This window comes from Haliotis rubra, unplaced genomic scaffold (genome assembly GCF_003918875.1).
Source record: "Haliotis rubra isolate DU_JTF1 unplaced genomic scaffold, ASM391887v1 Scf44, whole genome shotgun sequence".
In the NCBI taxonomy this organism is placed as follows: domain Eukaryota; kingdom Metazoa; phylum Mollusca; class Gastropoda; order Lepetellida; family Haliotidae; genus Haliotis; species Haliotis rubra.
The window spans coordinates 682,864-700,348 of NW_025767124.1; the positions used below are offsets into that span (position 1 = coordinate 682,864).

The 17,485-nt window shown below is 40.6% G+C and overlaps 1 protein-coding gene across 1 annotated transcript in view; it reads right to left on the reverse strand.

Moving 5' to 3' along the window:
- LOC124289391 overlaps window positions 1-6,452 on the reverse strand; it is a 92,477-nt gene extending 86,025 nt beyond the window's left edge. The window contains exon 1 of the mRNA XM_046726013.1: window positions 6,274-6,452. The gene's annotated coding sequence lies outside the window, so the exon portion shown is untranslated. The remainder of the gene's footprint in view (window positions 1-6,273) is intronic.
- Window positions 6,453-17,485: the final 11,033 nt, after the last annotated feature.

Consider the following 17,485-nt stretch of genomic DNA (forward strand, 5'->3'; position numbering starts at 1 on the left):
GTCATCTCAAAGTGGTTTACTGATGGTTTACAGTCACCCATCTCCAGGTATCCTCCTACAGTAACCCATCTCCAGGTATCCACCCACAGTAACCCATCTCCAGGTATCCACCCACAGTAACCCATCTCCAGGTATCCACCCACAGTAACCCATCTCCAGGTATCCACCTCACAGTAACCCATCTCCAGGTATCCACCTACAGTCACCCATCTCCAGGTATCCACCTACAGTAACCCATCTCCAGGTATCCACCTACAGTAACCCATCTCCAGGTATCCACCTACAGGTATCCACCCCATCTCCAGGTATCCACCTACAGTACCCCATCTCCACCTACAGTAACCCATCTCCAGGTATCCACCTACAGTCACTCCATCTCCAGTATCCACCTACAGTCACCCATCTCCAGGTATCCACCTACAGTAACCCATCTCCAGGTATCCACCTACAGTGACCCATCTCCAGGTATCCACCTACAGTCCCACCCATCTCCAGGTATCCATCCACCTACAGTACCCCATCTCCAGGTATCCACCTACAGTCACCCATCTCCACCTACAGTATCCACCTACAGTAACCCATCTCCAGGTATCCACCTACAGTAACCCATCTCCAGGTATCCACCTACAGTAACCCATCTCCAGGTATCCACCTACAGTAACCCATCTCCAGGTATCCACCTACAGTAACCCATCTCCAGGTATCCACCTACAGTAACCCATCTCCAGGTATCCACCTACAGTAACCCATCTCCAGGTATCCACCTACAGTAACCCATCTCCAGGTATCCACCTACAGTCCATCCCATCTCCAGGTATCCACCCACAGTAACCCATCTCCAGGTATCCACCTACAGTCACCCATCTCCAGGTATCCACCTACAGTAACCCATCTCCAGGTATCCACCTACAGTAACCCATCTCCAGGTATCCACCTACAGTGACCCATCTCCAGGTATCCACCTACAGTGACCCATCTCCAGGTATCCACCTACAGTGACCCATCTCCAGGTATCCACCTACAGTTAACCCATCTCCAGGTATCCACCTACAGTCACCCATCTCCAGGTATCCACCTACAGTAACCCATCTCCAGGTTCCACCTACAGAAACCCTCCCCGTCCCCTCTTTCTCCTCCATCCCTCCCACGCCTCCTATCTTGTTACAGACACTGCAAGCAGGTGCCTCTGCCCATCTTCATCCATCAGGTCCAGTATCACCCTGCATCCCCTGACCAGCCTCAGGGAGCTGTGATGCCTTGTGGTCAGTATGGACTGTGACCAATTCACTGCTAACAGCTTGACATTTAGGAGCATTTTAGTGGGAGTTCGACTGAGGCCATAATTCACAGTTAGCTCAGACAGGGTGGGAGCTGAATGTAACTAGCTGCTGCTGTAACTGTAAATATTTGGCTTATCTTACATGGATGGAATTTCTCTCAAAGGAAGGTTGTTTTTAGCCATGTGGCCTTGTTTTGATGTTTATTGGTATTTCCAAGCACCTGTTCTTTCATCTGGCCAATTACCGAACACATTCTTATTGTTTGTCTACATTGTTTACAACCATTGTTAACTTCTGAAAGACTAAAACTTTTTGTAACATTCATTATTTAAGATGACAGACAAACAGGTTTTCGTCATACAAAACTCAAACATAAATCTTTAAACTGACTTTGCTCTCAAGACAACTGATTATTCCAACAAGACCTTCTACTCCTTGTAAAATTGAAATATAACTTTTTCCTACATACAATCAGTATAACGCTTACCAGCCTTTCCCAACTTGAGTGGCTTTCAGAATGAACTGTTTTTAACAAAATACCAAATATTCCAGTAAATCAGCAAAAACATAAGTATTTTACAGGATACACCAATCGTGTTTCTACCACCCACACACAAAATGTTCTTAGGCAAAGTTTAGCAGCAGAGATTATATTACCGAGATATATCACAGCCATTCATTTAGAAATAGTACAAACATCTGTTTCAAGCTCTCGAAACAACAATGCTTAACAGCGATCCTATTATTAGCATTCTCGTTTATTTTCTTCTGGAAAACCTCTGTACCCACATGGGGTATATAATCCATCCTCCATAATCTGATCATAAAACCAAGGCCCTTTCCCAACATTCTCTCTGCCAAGCATAAGAATCATATCTAAGTCTGCAATTCTTATCACTGGTTTCCAGTTGAGTGGAAAACATCCATGTAGAACATGCTATTCGAAATCCCTCTCAGCTAACCCCTCTCACCCTCCCCACTCTCTCCCCACTCCCCTTCTGAAACTGCAAGCATGTAGAAGGATGGATGGTATGTCCAACATGCCTAGCCATACCTTCGTCATCAGGTCCAAGGTTTACCTAGGTAAGATGGACGTCAATCTATAGTGGCGCATTATGTCAGGTATGTACCTGGTAAGAGCTAGGTAAAACTCACATCCCTTTGTAGTGGACAATTATTTCAAATAGGTAACTGGTCAGATAGACAGTGGTCATCAGGTCCAAGGTTTACCTAGGTAAAATGGACGTCAATCTATAGTGGTGCATTATGTCAGGTATGTACCTGGTAAGAGCTAGGTAAAACTCACATCCCTTTGTAGTGGACAATTATTTCAAATAGGTAACTGGTCAGATAGACAGTGGTCATCAGATCCAAGGTTTACCTAGGTAAGATGGACGTCAATCTATAGTGGTGCATTATGTCAGGTATGTACCTGGTAAGAGCTAGGTAAAACTCACATCCCTTTGTAGTTCACAATTATTTCAAATAGGTAACTGGTCAGATAGACAGTGGTCATCAGGTCCAGGGTTTACCTGGGGAAAACTGTCGGCATACCTCTGGTGTGTAATTGGTCAGACAGTGATCATCAAGTCTGAAATTAAGCTATGTAAAATCCAAATCATCTGTGCGCTAGTCCAACATCAAAGTTTGGCAATTGTCATGAAGTCAAAAGTCTACCAATGTAAATTCCCATAAATGGTGGTCTAATATCTCACATACAAAACTGGTCCGAAAGACCATTCTTAGCAGGTCTATGGTTCAGGTGTAAGAAACTGAAGCAGATGTATCTAATATGACATCTAATAAAATTACAAAAGTTGGTGGTTGTTCTCAGTATGGAAGTGGCATCTTGGACTACAATTTGGGCAAGAGTTAGTGAGTGAATATCGTTTATGTCTCAGTCAGTTTCATTTTACACCAGTCTGAGGTGAGGTGAAATTGGGTTTAACGTCGTGCTTGAGAATATTTCGCTCATATGATGACGCATGCGCGTGTGTATGTGTGGCTGCTTGTACTAGCCCAGACTTAAGCTGGTTTTATAGTGCTAGCCCACTGAGATACCATGCCGCAGTGAAGCATGAATACCCAACTCAGACACATTATACTGACTCCGAGCCGATCAGTCTTTGTTGTACCCATTAATGCCGAGTGCCAGGCAGGGACCAACAAGTACCATATTTTAACGTCTTTTGGTATGACGCGGACGGGGATCGAACCTGCGACCTTCCGCTCTCGGGATCCCTCCGACCTTCCGCTCTCCGGGCGGACGCTCTAACCACTACACCACGGAAGCGGTCACACTAGTCTGAAATTAACTGACACTGGAAAAGGAAACCGTGGGATCCACAGCACTGAGATGTGAATATACACATTAAAGCATGGCTTACAGAACAAGTTTACAGAAACTGTTCAAACATGGGCTGGTTGGATCAGATGAATTGTACAATTGACAGTGATGTACCTATGTAGGTGTCAAGAAAAATTAAGTCAGTAACTGGAAAATGGAACATACATCTTTGTGCAAGACTCAGGACATATTTCTCAGTTTGATTTGTGGGTCAGCAGTCCTCCTGGTGCCAACCCTGTCATGTCTGACTGACACTCTCCCTAATGTAACAGGTTCACCAAACACACTCCAGTCCAGCAGCAAATGGGAGAACATTGTTTTGGTTCAAACATTAACTTATCCTAAATGCATCGTAGGTCCAGGGAGACAGAAAAGGAGATTTGGCTTATCACAAGGCAGCCTGTCCACTTGCTTGACCTCTGTATCTATGGCGGACAAAACAACAGCTGTCAGACCATAGATACATACTTACTGAATTCCAGATAGAACAAGAATATATGGATGACAACTTCTTTTAATCTAAGAGCATGACGTTTTGATACAGGTTCTTGTATCGTTTTCAAGTATGAAAATGATACAAGAACCTGTATTGAAATGTTGTGCTCTAGAATAAAAGAACAAATGAAGTTGTCATCCATATATACTTGTTCTATCTGACTTCCAACTTTAAATTGCCACTCAAAGAAGTAACTGAATTCCAGTCTACACAAGTTCATTATTTCTAACAATGGCAAAAGGTTATTAAATGTAATGTTAACCAGTTTGTTACTTCAAAATCATGTTCTTCACAATTTCCATGATCACTATGATGCAATTGAGGAGACACATTATGTAATATATACTGTAAAGGGAGGATTTGAGGTCAATTAAAGTGAGTCAGTTTAGTTTTACGCCACTTTTAGCAATATTCCAGCAATATCACAGAGGGGACACCAGAAATGGGCTTCACATATTGTACACATGTGGGGACTCGAACCCGAATCTTTGGCTTGACAAGCAAGAGCTTTAACCACTAGGCTACACCACCACCCTGAGGTCAATTAAACATATGAAAGAAATTTAAAGTAAAATGAAAAAAAAAAAAAAAGAATAAAAAACATCATATAATTATATATTTTACATTTTTGCGCTTAAACAGCACATTCACTTTTTTTTAACTTTTCACCGCCATGATGTTGCTGGAATATTGCTAAAAGCGGCGTAAAACCAAAACTCAGTCACTCAGTTTTAAGTTTTCAAAACCTAGGTTTGATCCATTCGTGAAACTAACCAAGTAATTCACTTGGCCTGATTACTAGCTTTTAACATTAGTAATCTTCTGGGGTCACACACAGACAGAAGCAGAGTCCATCAACCGAGGCTATGGTCACTTATCACTAAGATAACATACATGAGCCAGACTGGACTGTCCAGTACATTGCAGCCTTTAATGGCCGATACTTGTCACTCAGCAGTTAGATCAGACCACACCACTGGCCATCAGCGCTCTCAGATATCACAATCTCCAGCAGCAGGGGTACAGCAAGGTTATGTTTCAGGTGCTTATAGTAATTACTTGATGTTACACATAGTTCTGAATCACTGAGAACAGGGCGGTAATTAGTAACATTATAGACTCCCTGTGTAATATTAACCCTGAAGTCAATGTATACAATGGCATTTAGGCTGTATTAGGTCAGATACATACTATATTATGGAATACTGAATATCACAACTGACTGATATTCTCTCTTGATTCCATTACTTTCACATGAAAGCGAATAGAAATTTCTGATACAAAACCTGTATTACTTGAACTTTGTCACGGACATTTATTTTGCCCAGTTTCACACTAATATGATTCAACTGAAATAGCTCCTCACCAACATTACTTGATTTAACAAACAGGGAACAGTACATAGATTCAGTTTGTCTGCCAGTGTCTCCTAGCTTACTGAATTTAATTAAAATCTCATAACAATAAAACATAAACCATAACTAACACTCACATTTCAGTGAACATTTAAATAAATTTATCCTGGCTGTCTAATTAAAAGTAAGATACATATAAACAAAAAATTGATAATATAAAATAATATGTTGTTAGGAAAAGATTATGAAATATAATTAACAATATACACCTTCTATCTATAGAGTAAACACTCTTACTCTAAAATAACACTAATTACAGTCTTTTTGATGAACTAATTACATTAAATTCATAAATGAATTCATCACTTTATGTAATAACATTTCCAGGTTCACAGACGCTCTATCTATTTTCAGCACAATATAATGAGAAAAATATACCATCGTTCTAGCCAAATGCTGCTTGAACACTTTCCAAGTCTAGTTCCTGCACCTCTTTGACTTTAGTCTAAATAGTGCAACTAAACACTTATAATATCAGTGAAATTAGCTAAAACATACTTTCCTAATTACACATAATATTACATTATGTCGACAGCCTATGAAGGTACTTTTGAAAGTTGTAAGCCTGGCTCGGGATAAGAGGTTCCGTTATCTCTATCTAGTGATGTGATGACCTCCTAAGTTGGTAGACATACATACATCGCTATCATGGAGGATGTGCCCCTCCAAAAGTTACATGCAACTTTCCTCCTATTTTGCTGCAACTTGACCGATCTTGATGAGATTTTCACTCACCTTGATAGCTTGAGTTGTTGCCCAATGGTCAAAGTGGGTTTGATGGTGAATACCCTCTTTTTTTCGAAAATTTGTGGGCTGAAAGCTCCCCTTGGTATAACCAGAGTCAACTATAAGATGCCATGCCTGTGTTTGTGGAGGAATTTGAAATCCGACTCTCCTGGCTGAGAGGAAGAAGGGAGAGCGGCAGTGATTGGACCAGCAGTCTGTCTCAAACCTTCACCAGGCAATACGCCAGATATACACCGACAGATAGAAAGGATGGACAGACAAATGGAGAAGTATAGGGAAGGATAAGCGTTATCCTTACTTTGATGGAGAAATGAATGTTTGTCTGAGATGTGGTGTAGAAATGGCTTTGGACTTACATGATTAAATATATATTACTGAATGTGCAGATGGTAGGAAGTCGTGATTGAAGGATGGCAGGACGTACATATGTAGGTGGGAAAGGAAGCAGGAAACAGGGAGAAGGATTCCAGAACAAGTATCAGATCTCAGACAATATTTCCAGATACACTGACACTGAGTTCAACAGACAGTATGGTTCAAGGAAATAATCACAACAAACTTTAAATCTGTTTCATTGCATGTAAGGTTATACAGGATAAAAAACATTTATGCTACAGACAAAAAAAAATTCTCGGCCTGGACAGAATACACAAATCAACCACTAAATGGTTGAAAGTGGATACACTTTTCTTAAACAAGTAATTGCACAAGAGAATATATATTCTTTTATAATTTTGTTTGTTATTTCTCGTATTTTATTTATAATAAATTCAAGATGAGAAAAAGAAGAACAAATTCAATACAAACTCTTGATGAAGAACACAAGAGACAGACAAGCCTTTTCCCCCACTTTTTCATTACACTGATCTTATTAGAACTAATACAGAACAAGCCTTGTTCATCTACTCCCAGTAAACTGAAAACAACACTGACTTCAGCCTCCACTGAGTCTATAGATAATCCCTACCAGACATAATCCATCACAATCCATATCACCCAGACATCCTTAAACCTCCTTCTCATGCAAACAGCCAAGCCACAACTACTCACATCAGAGCCACAATAATCCAAGTCATTCTCCAAATCAATGCTCCCTAAAGTTGTCCAAACTTATAAGTAGTTTCAGGCCATACCTTAATATGATCCTGTTGATTGACATTTAGTCCCAGAAATAAAATACCCTAAAGGACCCCCAAACAAATGTTAATTTCAGGTTGGAGCTGAGGCAATATAGTCTTGCCCGATCATTCTAGATTTTAGTTCTACCTACACCTGATCATGTCGTTATCCAGGTAGGATAAAGAGGAATCACACTTTAGATTAGATTTAGGTAAGATTGATATAGCTGACTATGTTTACAGGTCCAGGTACATCTACCATTTCTATATAGATATTTATTAGAAATAACACGTGATACATTTTTAAACATTTTTTCCACTTAAATACAACATAAATGTTAAATGTGTTTCTTTTGTGTTTCTTTTCCAAACAGCTGAATCCATGCGTGATGATACCCTCCTGGACCAAATCTACCCTATATCCAGACTTACATTCCACCCTAGATGGGCCTCAACTCAGGGACCAAATCTACCCTATACCCAGACTTACATTCCACCCTAGATGGGCCTCAACTCAGGGACCAAATCTACCCTATACCCAGACTTACATTCCACCCTAGATGGGCCTCAACTGTGTGTGCTATCTACTGACTTCTGCTCAGTCAGTCCTCTCTCTCACAACCATGGCTGTCTCTTGGCAAAGTTTATCATACCACACATTCTTACCACCTAATTACAGCCATAATCACAGACGGGATATTGTAGCCCTGCTAATTTACTCATTTCATACTTATTATAGCAATTTTCCAATTTTCCAATAATTGATCTTTCTCATCTGAAATTCGCCATAGCGCAGTGCGACCTGAATCATAAAGTGAAACGTTTTCATACTGAGGGCAAAACAAAGTGCTGACTCATTCTTCATATCAGACTTAAGTTAAAAGTTAGTTGTTTGGGTTTAACACTACTTGGAACACTCTTCCAGTTGTAGCACTGAGTGTTAGCTTGATATGGGAATAGAGACTGAAGTCATGTAGGTCTCAGACGTTTACTTTGTGTAATCCTTGGGAACGATGATGGTGTTGACAAAGTGAGTGAGTGAGTTTAGTTTTACACCACACTCATCAATATTCCAGCTATATGGCGGTGGTCTGTAAATAATTGAGTCTGGACCAGACAATCCAGTGTTCAACATCATGAGCATCGATCAGCGCAACTGGGGTGAGTGAGTGAGTTTAGTTTTAGGCCGCACTCCACAATATTCCAGCTATATGGCGGTGGTCTGTAAATAATTGAGTCTGGACCAGACAATCCAGTGATCAACAGCATGAGCATCGATCTGCGCAATTGGGAACCGATGACATGTGTCAACCAAGTCAGCGAAACTGACCACCCGATCCCGTTAGTCGCCTCTTACGACAAGCATAGTCGCCTTTTATGGCAAGCACATGGGTTGCTGAAGACCTATTCTACCCCGGATCTTCACGGTTCCTGCGCAACTGGGAACTGATGACATGTGTCAACCAAGTCAGCGAACCTGATCCCGTTAGTCGCCTCTTACGACAAGCATGGGTTACTGAAGATCAATTCTAACCTGGACCTTCACAGGTAGTGTTGACAAAGCAAGAAACATATTTGATCAAACCCACAATCATAGGATTCTGGTGCACCCAAGGGATGCAACTCTGCAGGATGAATTGTTGTGAATACATGTGTGGTTGTTTATTTGCCAGCACAATATGCATACTCATGAGTTTCAACAAAGTGGTAATAATCTACGATATGTTTCACAAATGTCTCCGTTTAGTTATCATACCAGGAAGTAACTGAAATATTCTTCAGTGTGTCAACTCACTCAGAAGAAAACCCAGAAAAAAAGATCAAGCCATTGTGAAGAACTAAACATTACTTGCTATGTGACCTACTATTATACATGTTACCAGCTGGGTGTACATTGTGTTTTATGTCCCTGCAGTATACACCACCTATTTAACAGAAATAATAACCTCCAATTGGCTCTTCATGACAGCATGTGATTGATGGTAGCTTGATTCCTGGCCTCTACTAAGCAGTGAGATTGACAAATAAGGTTTGAAAAACAATCTTTCTTGCTGGTTCAAAGAATTGAGTATTTTCACTTTTTAAAGAAACTATCTTCACTAAAATGAGCACAAGCGTGGATTTTTCAAAATCACAAAAATAGCAATCCCAAAACCTTCTCCCAGCAAGTGGAGCGTGAGAGACTCATTTATCTATGGTGCAGTAAATTGCTGCACATACCATAGGCTTGCAAGAAACTCCTGATTGCAGGTGCAAATCACAGATTCGCTCTGTGGTAGCACATGTTCCTACCAACAGCAAATAGGTCAGAAATCAGGCTAAGAGAAAGCAATGTTGAACAGAGACACCAAACTGACAGTGTTCAAATCAAAGATTTGTTCTATAGTGGCACATGTTCCTATGACAACAGAAAGGTCACAAAGTTAAGTCTTTCAAACATCATTAATGGAAAGGTGGGTTGGATTTACTCTAATGTAATACAGGTAGTATTCTCTTAATAATTATCAGTGATAATTAGTGCTTGATAATTCTTCTGAAAATAAACCCTCAGCAACCTGGAATTGGGTTGTGCTGAAGGGGGTGGATGGATAGATGTGTTCAGAGATAGAGGGTCAAGACAGAAGTTCAGCATCCTGGAATTAGTTGGTGTTCAAGGGGTGGGTTGGTAGAGGTGGTTGGAGGGAGTGGTGCAAGGCAGGAGTTCAGCATCCTGGAATTAGGTGGTGTTCAAGGGGTGGGTTGGTAGAGGTGGTTGGAGGGAGTGGTGCAAGGAAGGAGTTCAGCATCCTGGAATTAGGTGGTGTTCAAGGGGTGGGTTGGTAAAGGTGGTTGGAGGGAGTGGTGCAAGGAAGGAGTTCAGCATCCTGGAATTAGGTGGTGTTCAAGGGGTGGGTTGGTAGAGGTGGTTGGAGGGAGTGGTGCAAGGAAGGAGTTCAGCATCCTGGAATTAGGTGGTGTTGAAGGGGTGGGTTGGTAGAGGTGGTTGGAGGGAGTGGTGCAAGGAAGGAGTTCAGCATCCTGGAATTAGGTGGTGTTCAAGGGTGTGGGTTGGTAGAGGTGGTTGGAGGGAGTGGTGCAAGGAAGGAGTTCAGCATCCTGGAATTAGGTGGTGTTGAAGGGGTGGGTTGGTAGAGGTGGTTGGAGGGAGTGGTGCAAGGCAGAAGTTCAGCATCCTGGAATTAGGTGGTGTTGAAGGGTGGGTTGGTAGAGGTGGTTGGAGGGAGTGGTGCAAGGAAGGAGTTCAGCATCCTGGAATTAGGTGGTGGTGTTCAAGGGCTGGGTTGGTAGAGGTGGTTGGAGGGAGTGGTGCAAGGAAGGAGTTCAGCATCCTGGAATTAGGTGGTGTTCAAGGGGTGGGTTGGTAAAGGTGGTTGGAGGGAGTGGTGCAAGGAAGGAGTTCAGCATCCTGGAATTAGGTGGTGTTGAAGGTGTGGGTTGGTAGAGGTGGTTGGAGGAGTGGTGCAAGGAAGGAGTTCAGCATCCTGGAATTAGGTGGTGTTCAAGGTGTGGGTTGGTGGAGGTGGTTGGAGGGAGCGGTGCAAGGAAGGAGTTCAGCATCCTGGAATTAGGTGATGTTGAAGGGGTGGGTTGGTAGAGGTGGTTGGAGGGAGTGGTGCAAGGAAGGAGTTCAGCATCCTGGAATTAGGTGGTGTTGAAGGTGTGGGTTGGTAGAGGTGGTTGGAGGGAGCGGTGCAAGGCAGAAGTTCAACATCCTGGAATTAGGTGGTGTTGAAGGGGTGGGTTGGTAAAGTGGTTGGAGGGAGTGGTGCAAGGAAGGAGTTCAGCATCCTGGAATTAGGTGGTGTTCAAGGGGTCAATTGGTAGAGGTGGTTGGAGGGAGTGGTGCAAGGAAGGAGTTCAGCATCCTTTAAAGATGTATATTGGGGGTTCAGAGGGACATACAAATGGGGGAGTGGTAAGGGAGACTGGCATTAAGAATAAAAACCTATTTCCTTAAGAAGCACAATCATCTTCTCCAACATGGTGGTCCAAGATAAGGTTGTGGCTTGTTTTCCTTGGCATGTTGTTAACCTCCACAAACTAGCCTAAAATACATGGTATTTTTGTTCATGACTGAACTTTGACAAGCACAGATAGTGCATCACACTGACACAGTAGAGCACTCGTCAACTGCACTCCATGAAGGCATTAACCCACATCATTCTGGACCTGTGAACTGTTTAGTAAACACAAACACTTGGCATACTTATGGAGAAAGGGAAGGTTTCAAATGCTGTCAGTTTAATGTCTGCTACTTAGTGCCGTGACATGAGCATGGAAATCACATACATGTTGTGTTCCACTACAGGAACGATGTCCTGTTGGTTCTCACTCTCTTCTTGCACACAAACACGTGTCATATCATTAAAACTAGACCAATAACTGTCTGTAGCTCATCTGCTTCTTTGTGTACAAACTAAAGAATCTGCTTTAATTACCACAAAAAAATGGAGTCAGTTTAAGTTGTAAATGGTTGCCATTTGGAGAAAGTGCAGTTTCATGTATGTAAGGTGTTTCTTTACTACATGATTTAAGGAACTGCCAACTACAAATATTAGAAATGTAAAAATAAAATTGAAATTATCCGACCAGTCAGTGAACTCGTTTCAGTGGTAAAAAGGGTTCAAAGTGGAGCAAGAAAAGGAAAGAAACTGTTCCAAACAGTGTCTGATGGATTACATTTTCATTTCAACCACGGACGTCTGTGATATATATTGTAAACTAAACATGAAATACACATACATGAAGGTTTAATACAGACTTACCATTAGCAAGTACGCTCAATAGCTATATGACCACTCATTTTAACAAATAAAATGTGTTTAACTTGCATTGCAAAATAAACATGTTTAAATGTAGCTCTGTACTTCTATTTCTCTCAGACATATTTAAAAATATTATATGACTTTTAATTTCAACCATATCAGTAAACCCTCGAGTGAGTGAGTGAGTGAGTGAGTGAGTGAGTGAGTGAGTGAGTGAGTGAGTGAGTGAGTGAGTGAGTGAGTGAGTGAGTGAACAAGCGAGTATGGTATTACACCGCTTTTAGCAATATTCCAGCAATATCACGGTGGGCGATACCAGAAATGGGCTTCACACATTGTACCCATGTGGGGAATCAAGCCCAGATTTTCAGTGGGACAAGCGAATGCTTTAACCATTAGGCTACCCCACCGCCCGGCCTCTATTGTGTCATGTGATATGTAATGACTTGGCTGCCAACTTCAGGAGAGAACAAACACTTACTTCTTTATGCAAACTACTGGAGTGCCACTGGCAGGGCTCATGCTAATCTTGTTTGAAAACACTTCAGAGATCCGTTCATGTCACCGTCATCACCACTTTGCCTTTCACACCTAATGGAATATGTTTTGAATATAATCGACACATCGACACTGATTATGCTCTGGCATTGACGCTTTGTATTTGCCACTCATATCAGAAGTTGTTTCTGTAGAATTTTTGTAACTCAATTATTGGCTTTTCAGATTGCGCTTCTCCGTGCAACAAGATATATTATGAATTGATGAAAATGAATGACTTCATTTCCTGATGAGGTACTTTACTCCACATCGATTCAGAATAGCAAACAGAAAGGTCACTTGAGGCTATAATGAATTAATTATTAGACTTTTTGTCCCCAAAATTGAACATGAGCTGTGAGTGAGCTGAGTGAGTGAGTGTTTAGTAGTAATTACACCGCTTTTAGCAATATTCCAGCAATATCACGGTGGGCGATACCAGAAATGGGCTTCACACATTGTACCCATGTGGGGAATCAAGCCCAGATTTTCAGTGGGACAAGCGAATGCTTTAACCATTAGGCTACCCCACCGCCCGGCCTCTATTGTGTCATGTGATATGTAATGACTTGGCTGCCAACTTCAGGAGAGAACAAACACTTACTTCTTTATGCAAACTACTGGAGTGCCACTGGCAGGGCTCATGCTAATCTTGTTTGAAAACACTTCAGAGATCCGTTCATGTCACCGTCATCACCACTTTGCCTTTCACACCTAATGGAATATGTTTTGAATATAATCGACACATCGACACTGATTATGCTCTGGCATTGACGTTTTGTATTTGCCACTCATATCAGAAGTTGTTTCTGTAGAATTTTTTGTAACTCAATTATTGGCTTTTCAGATTGCGCTTCCGGTGCAACAAGATATATTATGAATTGATGAAAAATGAATGACTTCATTTCCTGATGAGGTACTTTACTCCACATCGATTCAGAATAGCAAACAGAAAGGTCACTTGAGGCTATAATGAATTAATTATTAGACTTTTTTGTCCCCCAAAATTGAACATGAGCTGGGAGACATTGCGAAGTGTATATTTGATCATTTAGCAACAAATACTAGTAGCTCAAACATTAGTGGACTTAAACTGAACGAAGGTTTGGTTGGACTATGTACAAATTGAATGCATCATGTAAAAAAGAAAGGATTACAGTGTGATTAACCGAGATCTTTGTAAAGATTTCAGTTGCTAAAAGAGCTAATCCTGTCTCAAGGAAAAGCTAAAACTTCATTTATTGGAAAAGATAATGCAGTGCAATGACATTACTGAACAAGTCTATATGAGAAAAAGTGAGTGAGTGAGTGAGTGAGTGTTTTTAGTTTTACACCACTTTTACCAATATTCCAGCAATATCACAGCAGGGGACTCCAGAAATGGGCTTCACACATTGTACCCATGTGGGGAATCGAACCCGGGTCCCTGGCATGATGAATGAACGCTGTAACCACTAGGTTTCATTGAAGAGAAACGCCTTCTTTCCTCACGGCATTAATGAATTTAAATTCCATAACCTTGTGTTATCTTCAGGCCAATCAGAAAATAGAAATTCAATAGAAATCTGTCAAAGAAACAAAATGGTGTCATGTCACCTATTGTTTGGTAATTGTGATGTATCTCCCTGTTAGAGTCACCTTCAGAAGATGAATTTCCTTGCGCTGATCTGAAGACATGAAGGGAATATGTCACACATCCCTGGACAAATTCCAGTCTCTCTGATCTGCTCAATCCACCACTACAGATGACACTCAACATCAGTGTTGGTATAGAGTTCATACTGTAGTGAGTGAGTGAGTGAGTTTGGTTTTACGCCGCTTTTAGCAATATTCCAGCAACATCACGGCGGGGGACACCAGAAATGGGCTTCACACAATAGTCGACTAACGCTTAGTCCCTGAATATATATAATTTTGATAGTAACAAATAAACCCATTTAAATTGAAAAGGAGCCCAGTGAGTTCCGATGAGCCTGAGGAAATCTAGACTTGCACCATTTAGGGCTTTAGCACTGCAGGGAGGGCTAGGCAGTGGGGCAAATAATGTGGTTCAGGGACAGTGAGACAGACTATCAATATTGCAAAACAGATATAGAGACGTTTATATGATACATTACTGCTAAACAAACTCAAGTTAAATTGGTGAACATTGCATTCATAAGTAAACGTTTTCTTGGAAATTCATGTGTCAAGAACTGTGTCAGACATAACGCTCACATGTCACAAAGCCTGTGTATAAACTTCATTATCTCATTTCCGAATAAACATGTGATGTATCGTATTGTAGGTTGTATGCCAATACCAGCACTACTAGATTACTGCAGTTTGGTTTAAAAATGAAGAAAGTCACTTCTTTATTTATAAAGATTCCTTTATATTTTATTTTATTTTGATAATTTAAGAAACTGTTTCAAATATGATATTTCATAGACTAGATGTTTGTCTGAGAGAATGAAATATGGTACCATGCATGAGGTCTTCATGCTCTGTGTGTGTTCATCAAAGCCATGTCCACTGGCCCAAGAAGAAAATGTCTGCGCTGCTGTTGTTATCGACTGCAGAAACTATGAGAAACCTCAGGTTTAATTGTTAGCTCAAGATTGATCTTGGTAATTGTAACGTAAGAATTGCTTTTATTTGCCAACGATCAGCATATTAGAAATGCATGGAGTTCTGATGAGAGGATTGTTAAATTAGTGGGACATAAATACCAATGTAACATCACACAAGATTCAAGAATTACGGTGGGATTTTATATCTGGTGACCTTGACCTTTCATTTTCTCATAGCATGAGCCAAACGCTTAAGTCCATTGTAGGATCTCCCCCAATAACAATCTTTGTATCATATTCAAGGGCAAAAAACACATAACTACATTTATCAATTAACTCCTTGGTGACCTTGACTTTTGAAAATTCAACTCCCATGATAGGTAACTTAAATTTATGTTTCTTAACTAATCCTATCTGTAGTTAGGCCTGCCTTAGACAAATACATTAAAAAAACCAACTGAATGCTGACCTTGACCTTTGGCCAAAACATTTTGAGGGCCAAAACCTAAAGAAAGTATATATGAAGTTAACGATAATTAACGGTGTGAATACTGTTTGAAAAATGCTAATCACAAACATAAGTTATTTGTTCATCTTCTGACCTTGACTTTTGACCTTTTCAAAAACATAATCTCTGATCAAATGTCAATAACCTTTGTACAGTAGTCATAAGAAACATCCGTGGTGGTCAAATTCCAACAAACCCTTGGAACAGTCCTACTTCATGGGGGTTCTAATTTTCTCTATATTATCTCCACTTTCTAATTAGTATCTTCTGTAATAAATCAAACGTTGAGAAGCTGTCAACATAACATCAAACAAAATGCTAATAATAAGCTAAGTTTTCCATCAACAAGTTTTATTAATTAGCTACAAAAAAACATGTCAACATAAATGTCAAGGTTACAGAAATTAGCCACTGTCTGGTATTTCTGGCATCCATAAGTCATAAACTTGCGTGCGATTATTCTATTGAAAATTCATTCTGCTTCCTTCAGAGACTTCCTGGCAGTATTATTCATACATGTCTGCCAACCTATTACTGACTGACTGAGTTTTACGTCGCTTTTAGCAATATTCCAACAACATCACGGCGGGGAACACCAGAAATGGGCTTCACACATTGTACCCATCTGGGGATTCGAACCCGGGTCTTCGGCGTGACGAGTGAACGCTTTAACCATTAGGCTACCCCACCGCCCCGCCAATCTATTAGCCCGAGCACATCTTATTCATAGTTTATGCCCATGTAGATTCCTATTGTCTCGCCAAATATTACTTGCACCATAACACATCAAGTTGGTGTATGTATGAAGTTCACTTTTTTCTACTGCAAGTGTTTATCTTGGCACTGTTATCTCATTCCCCCTATTGTCTTCTCTAGCACTCGTCCCTGATGACCCAACGTTTTTGTATCTGCATGATTGATGATGTAGATATTGTCAAGGTAATAATTTCCTTGTCTTACCACACACGTGTTTGGAACTTGCTTAGTTGATGCATTTCACAAGGGTGCATTTCATCAGCACTTGAAACACAGCAACATATCTACCATATTATTTCAGAATGTGATCTGTGAGCTAGGGTTATTTCTTCTAAAAAGGTTATTATTTCCATGGCTTTGACTATCACTGAAATAAAGCAGTGAAATGATTAACCAGATTATGATGTGGAAAATCATGGTGCTTTGTGCCCCAAAATGAGTATACACATGATTTTAAAGGTTTTCATCAAATATAAGTTTTCACCCTGTCACACCTTGAGGTCTGCTCCTAATCATTATTATTATTATTATTATTATTATTACCATTATCATTGGATCCATGGTATTTATGAAAAGAGAATGGAGATATAAACCTGGTAAATGGAGGATGGAGAATACCAGACCGTAGACTAGCCAAACTCTTAGATATGCAGAGGTTTCAACTTGATCCTTAAAATCTGTATCAAAATGGTATGTCTGGTACATGAGTTAGACCACCAACCTACGTACATCTTCTCATCATGATCAGTCATCAGAAATATATACTGAATTCAACACACTTGGTTACAGTTTCCAGCAGTTCACTTTCCCAAAACTGTTCAGTTTCCAATCTGAACTCCTTCTGACTATATTTTCTAATTTCATGTCCAAGATGATACCATAGCACATGATTCAGAAAGCCATGTGTTAATAACAGAGACAGCCTTACTCAGCATATGCAACTTTTCCTACTAAAGTACCCAG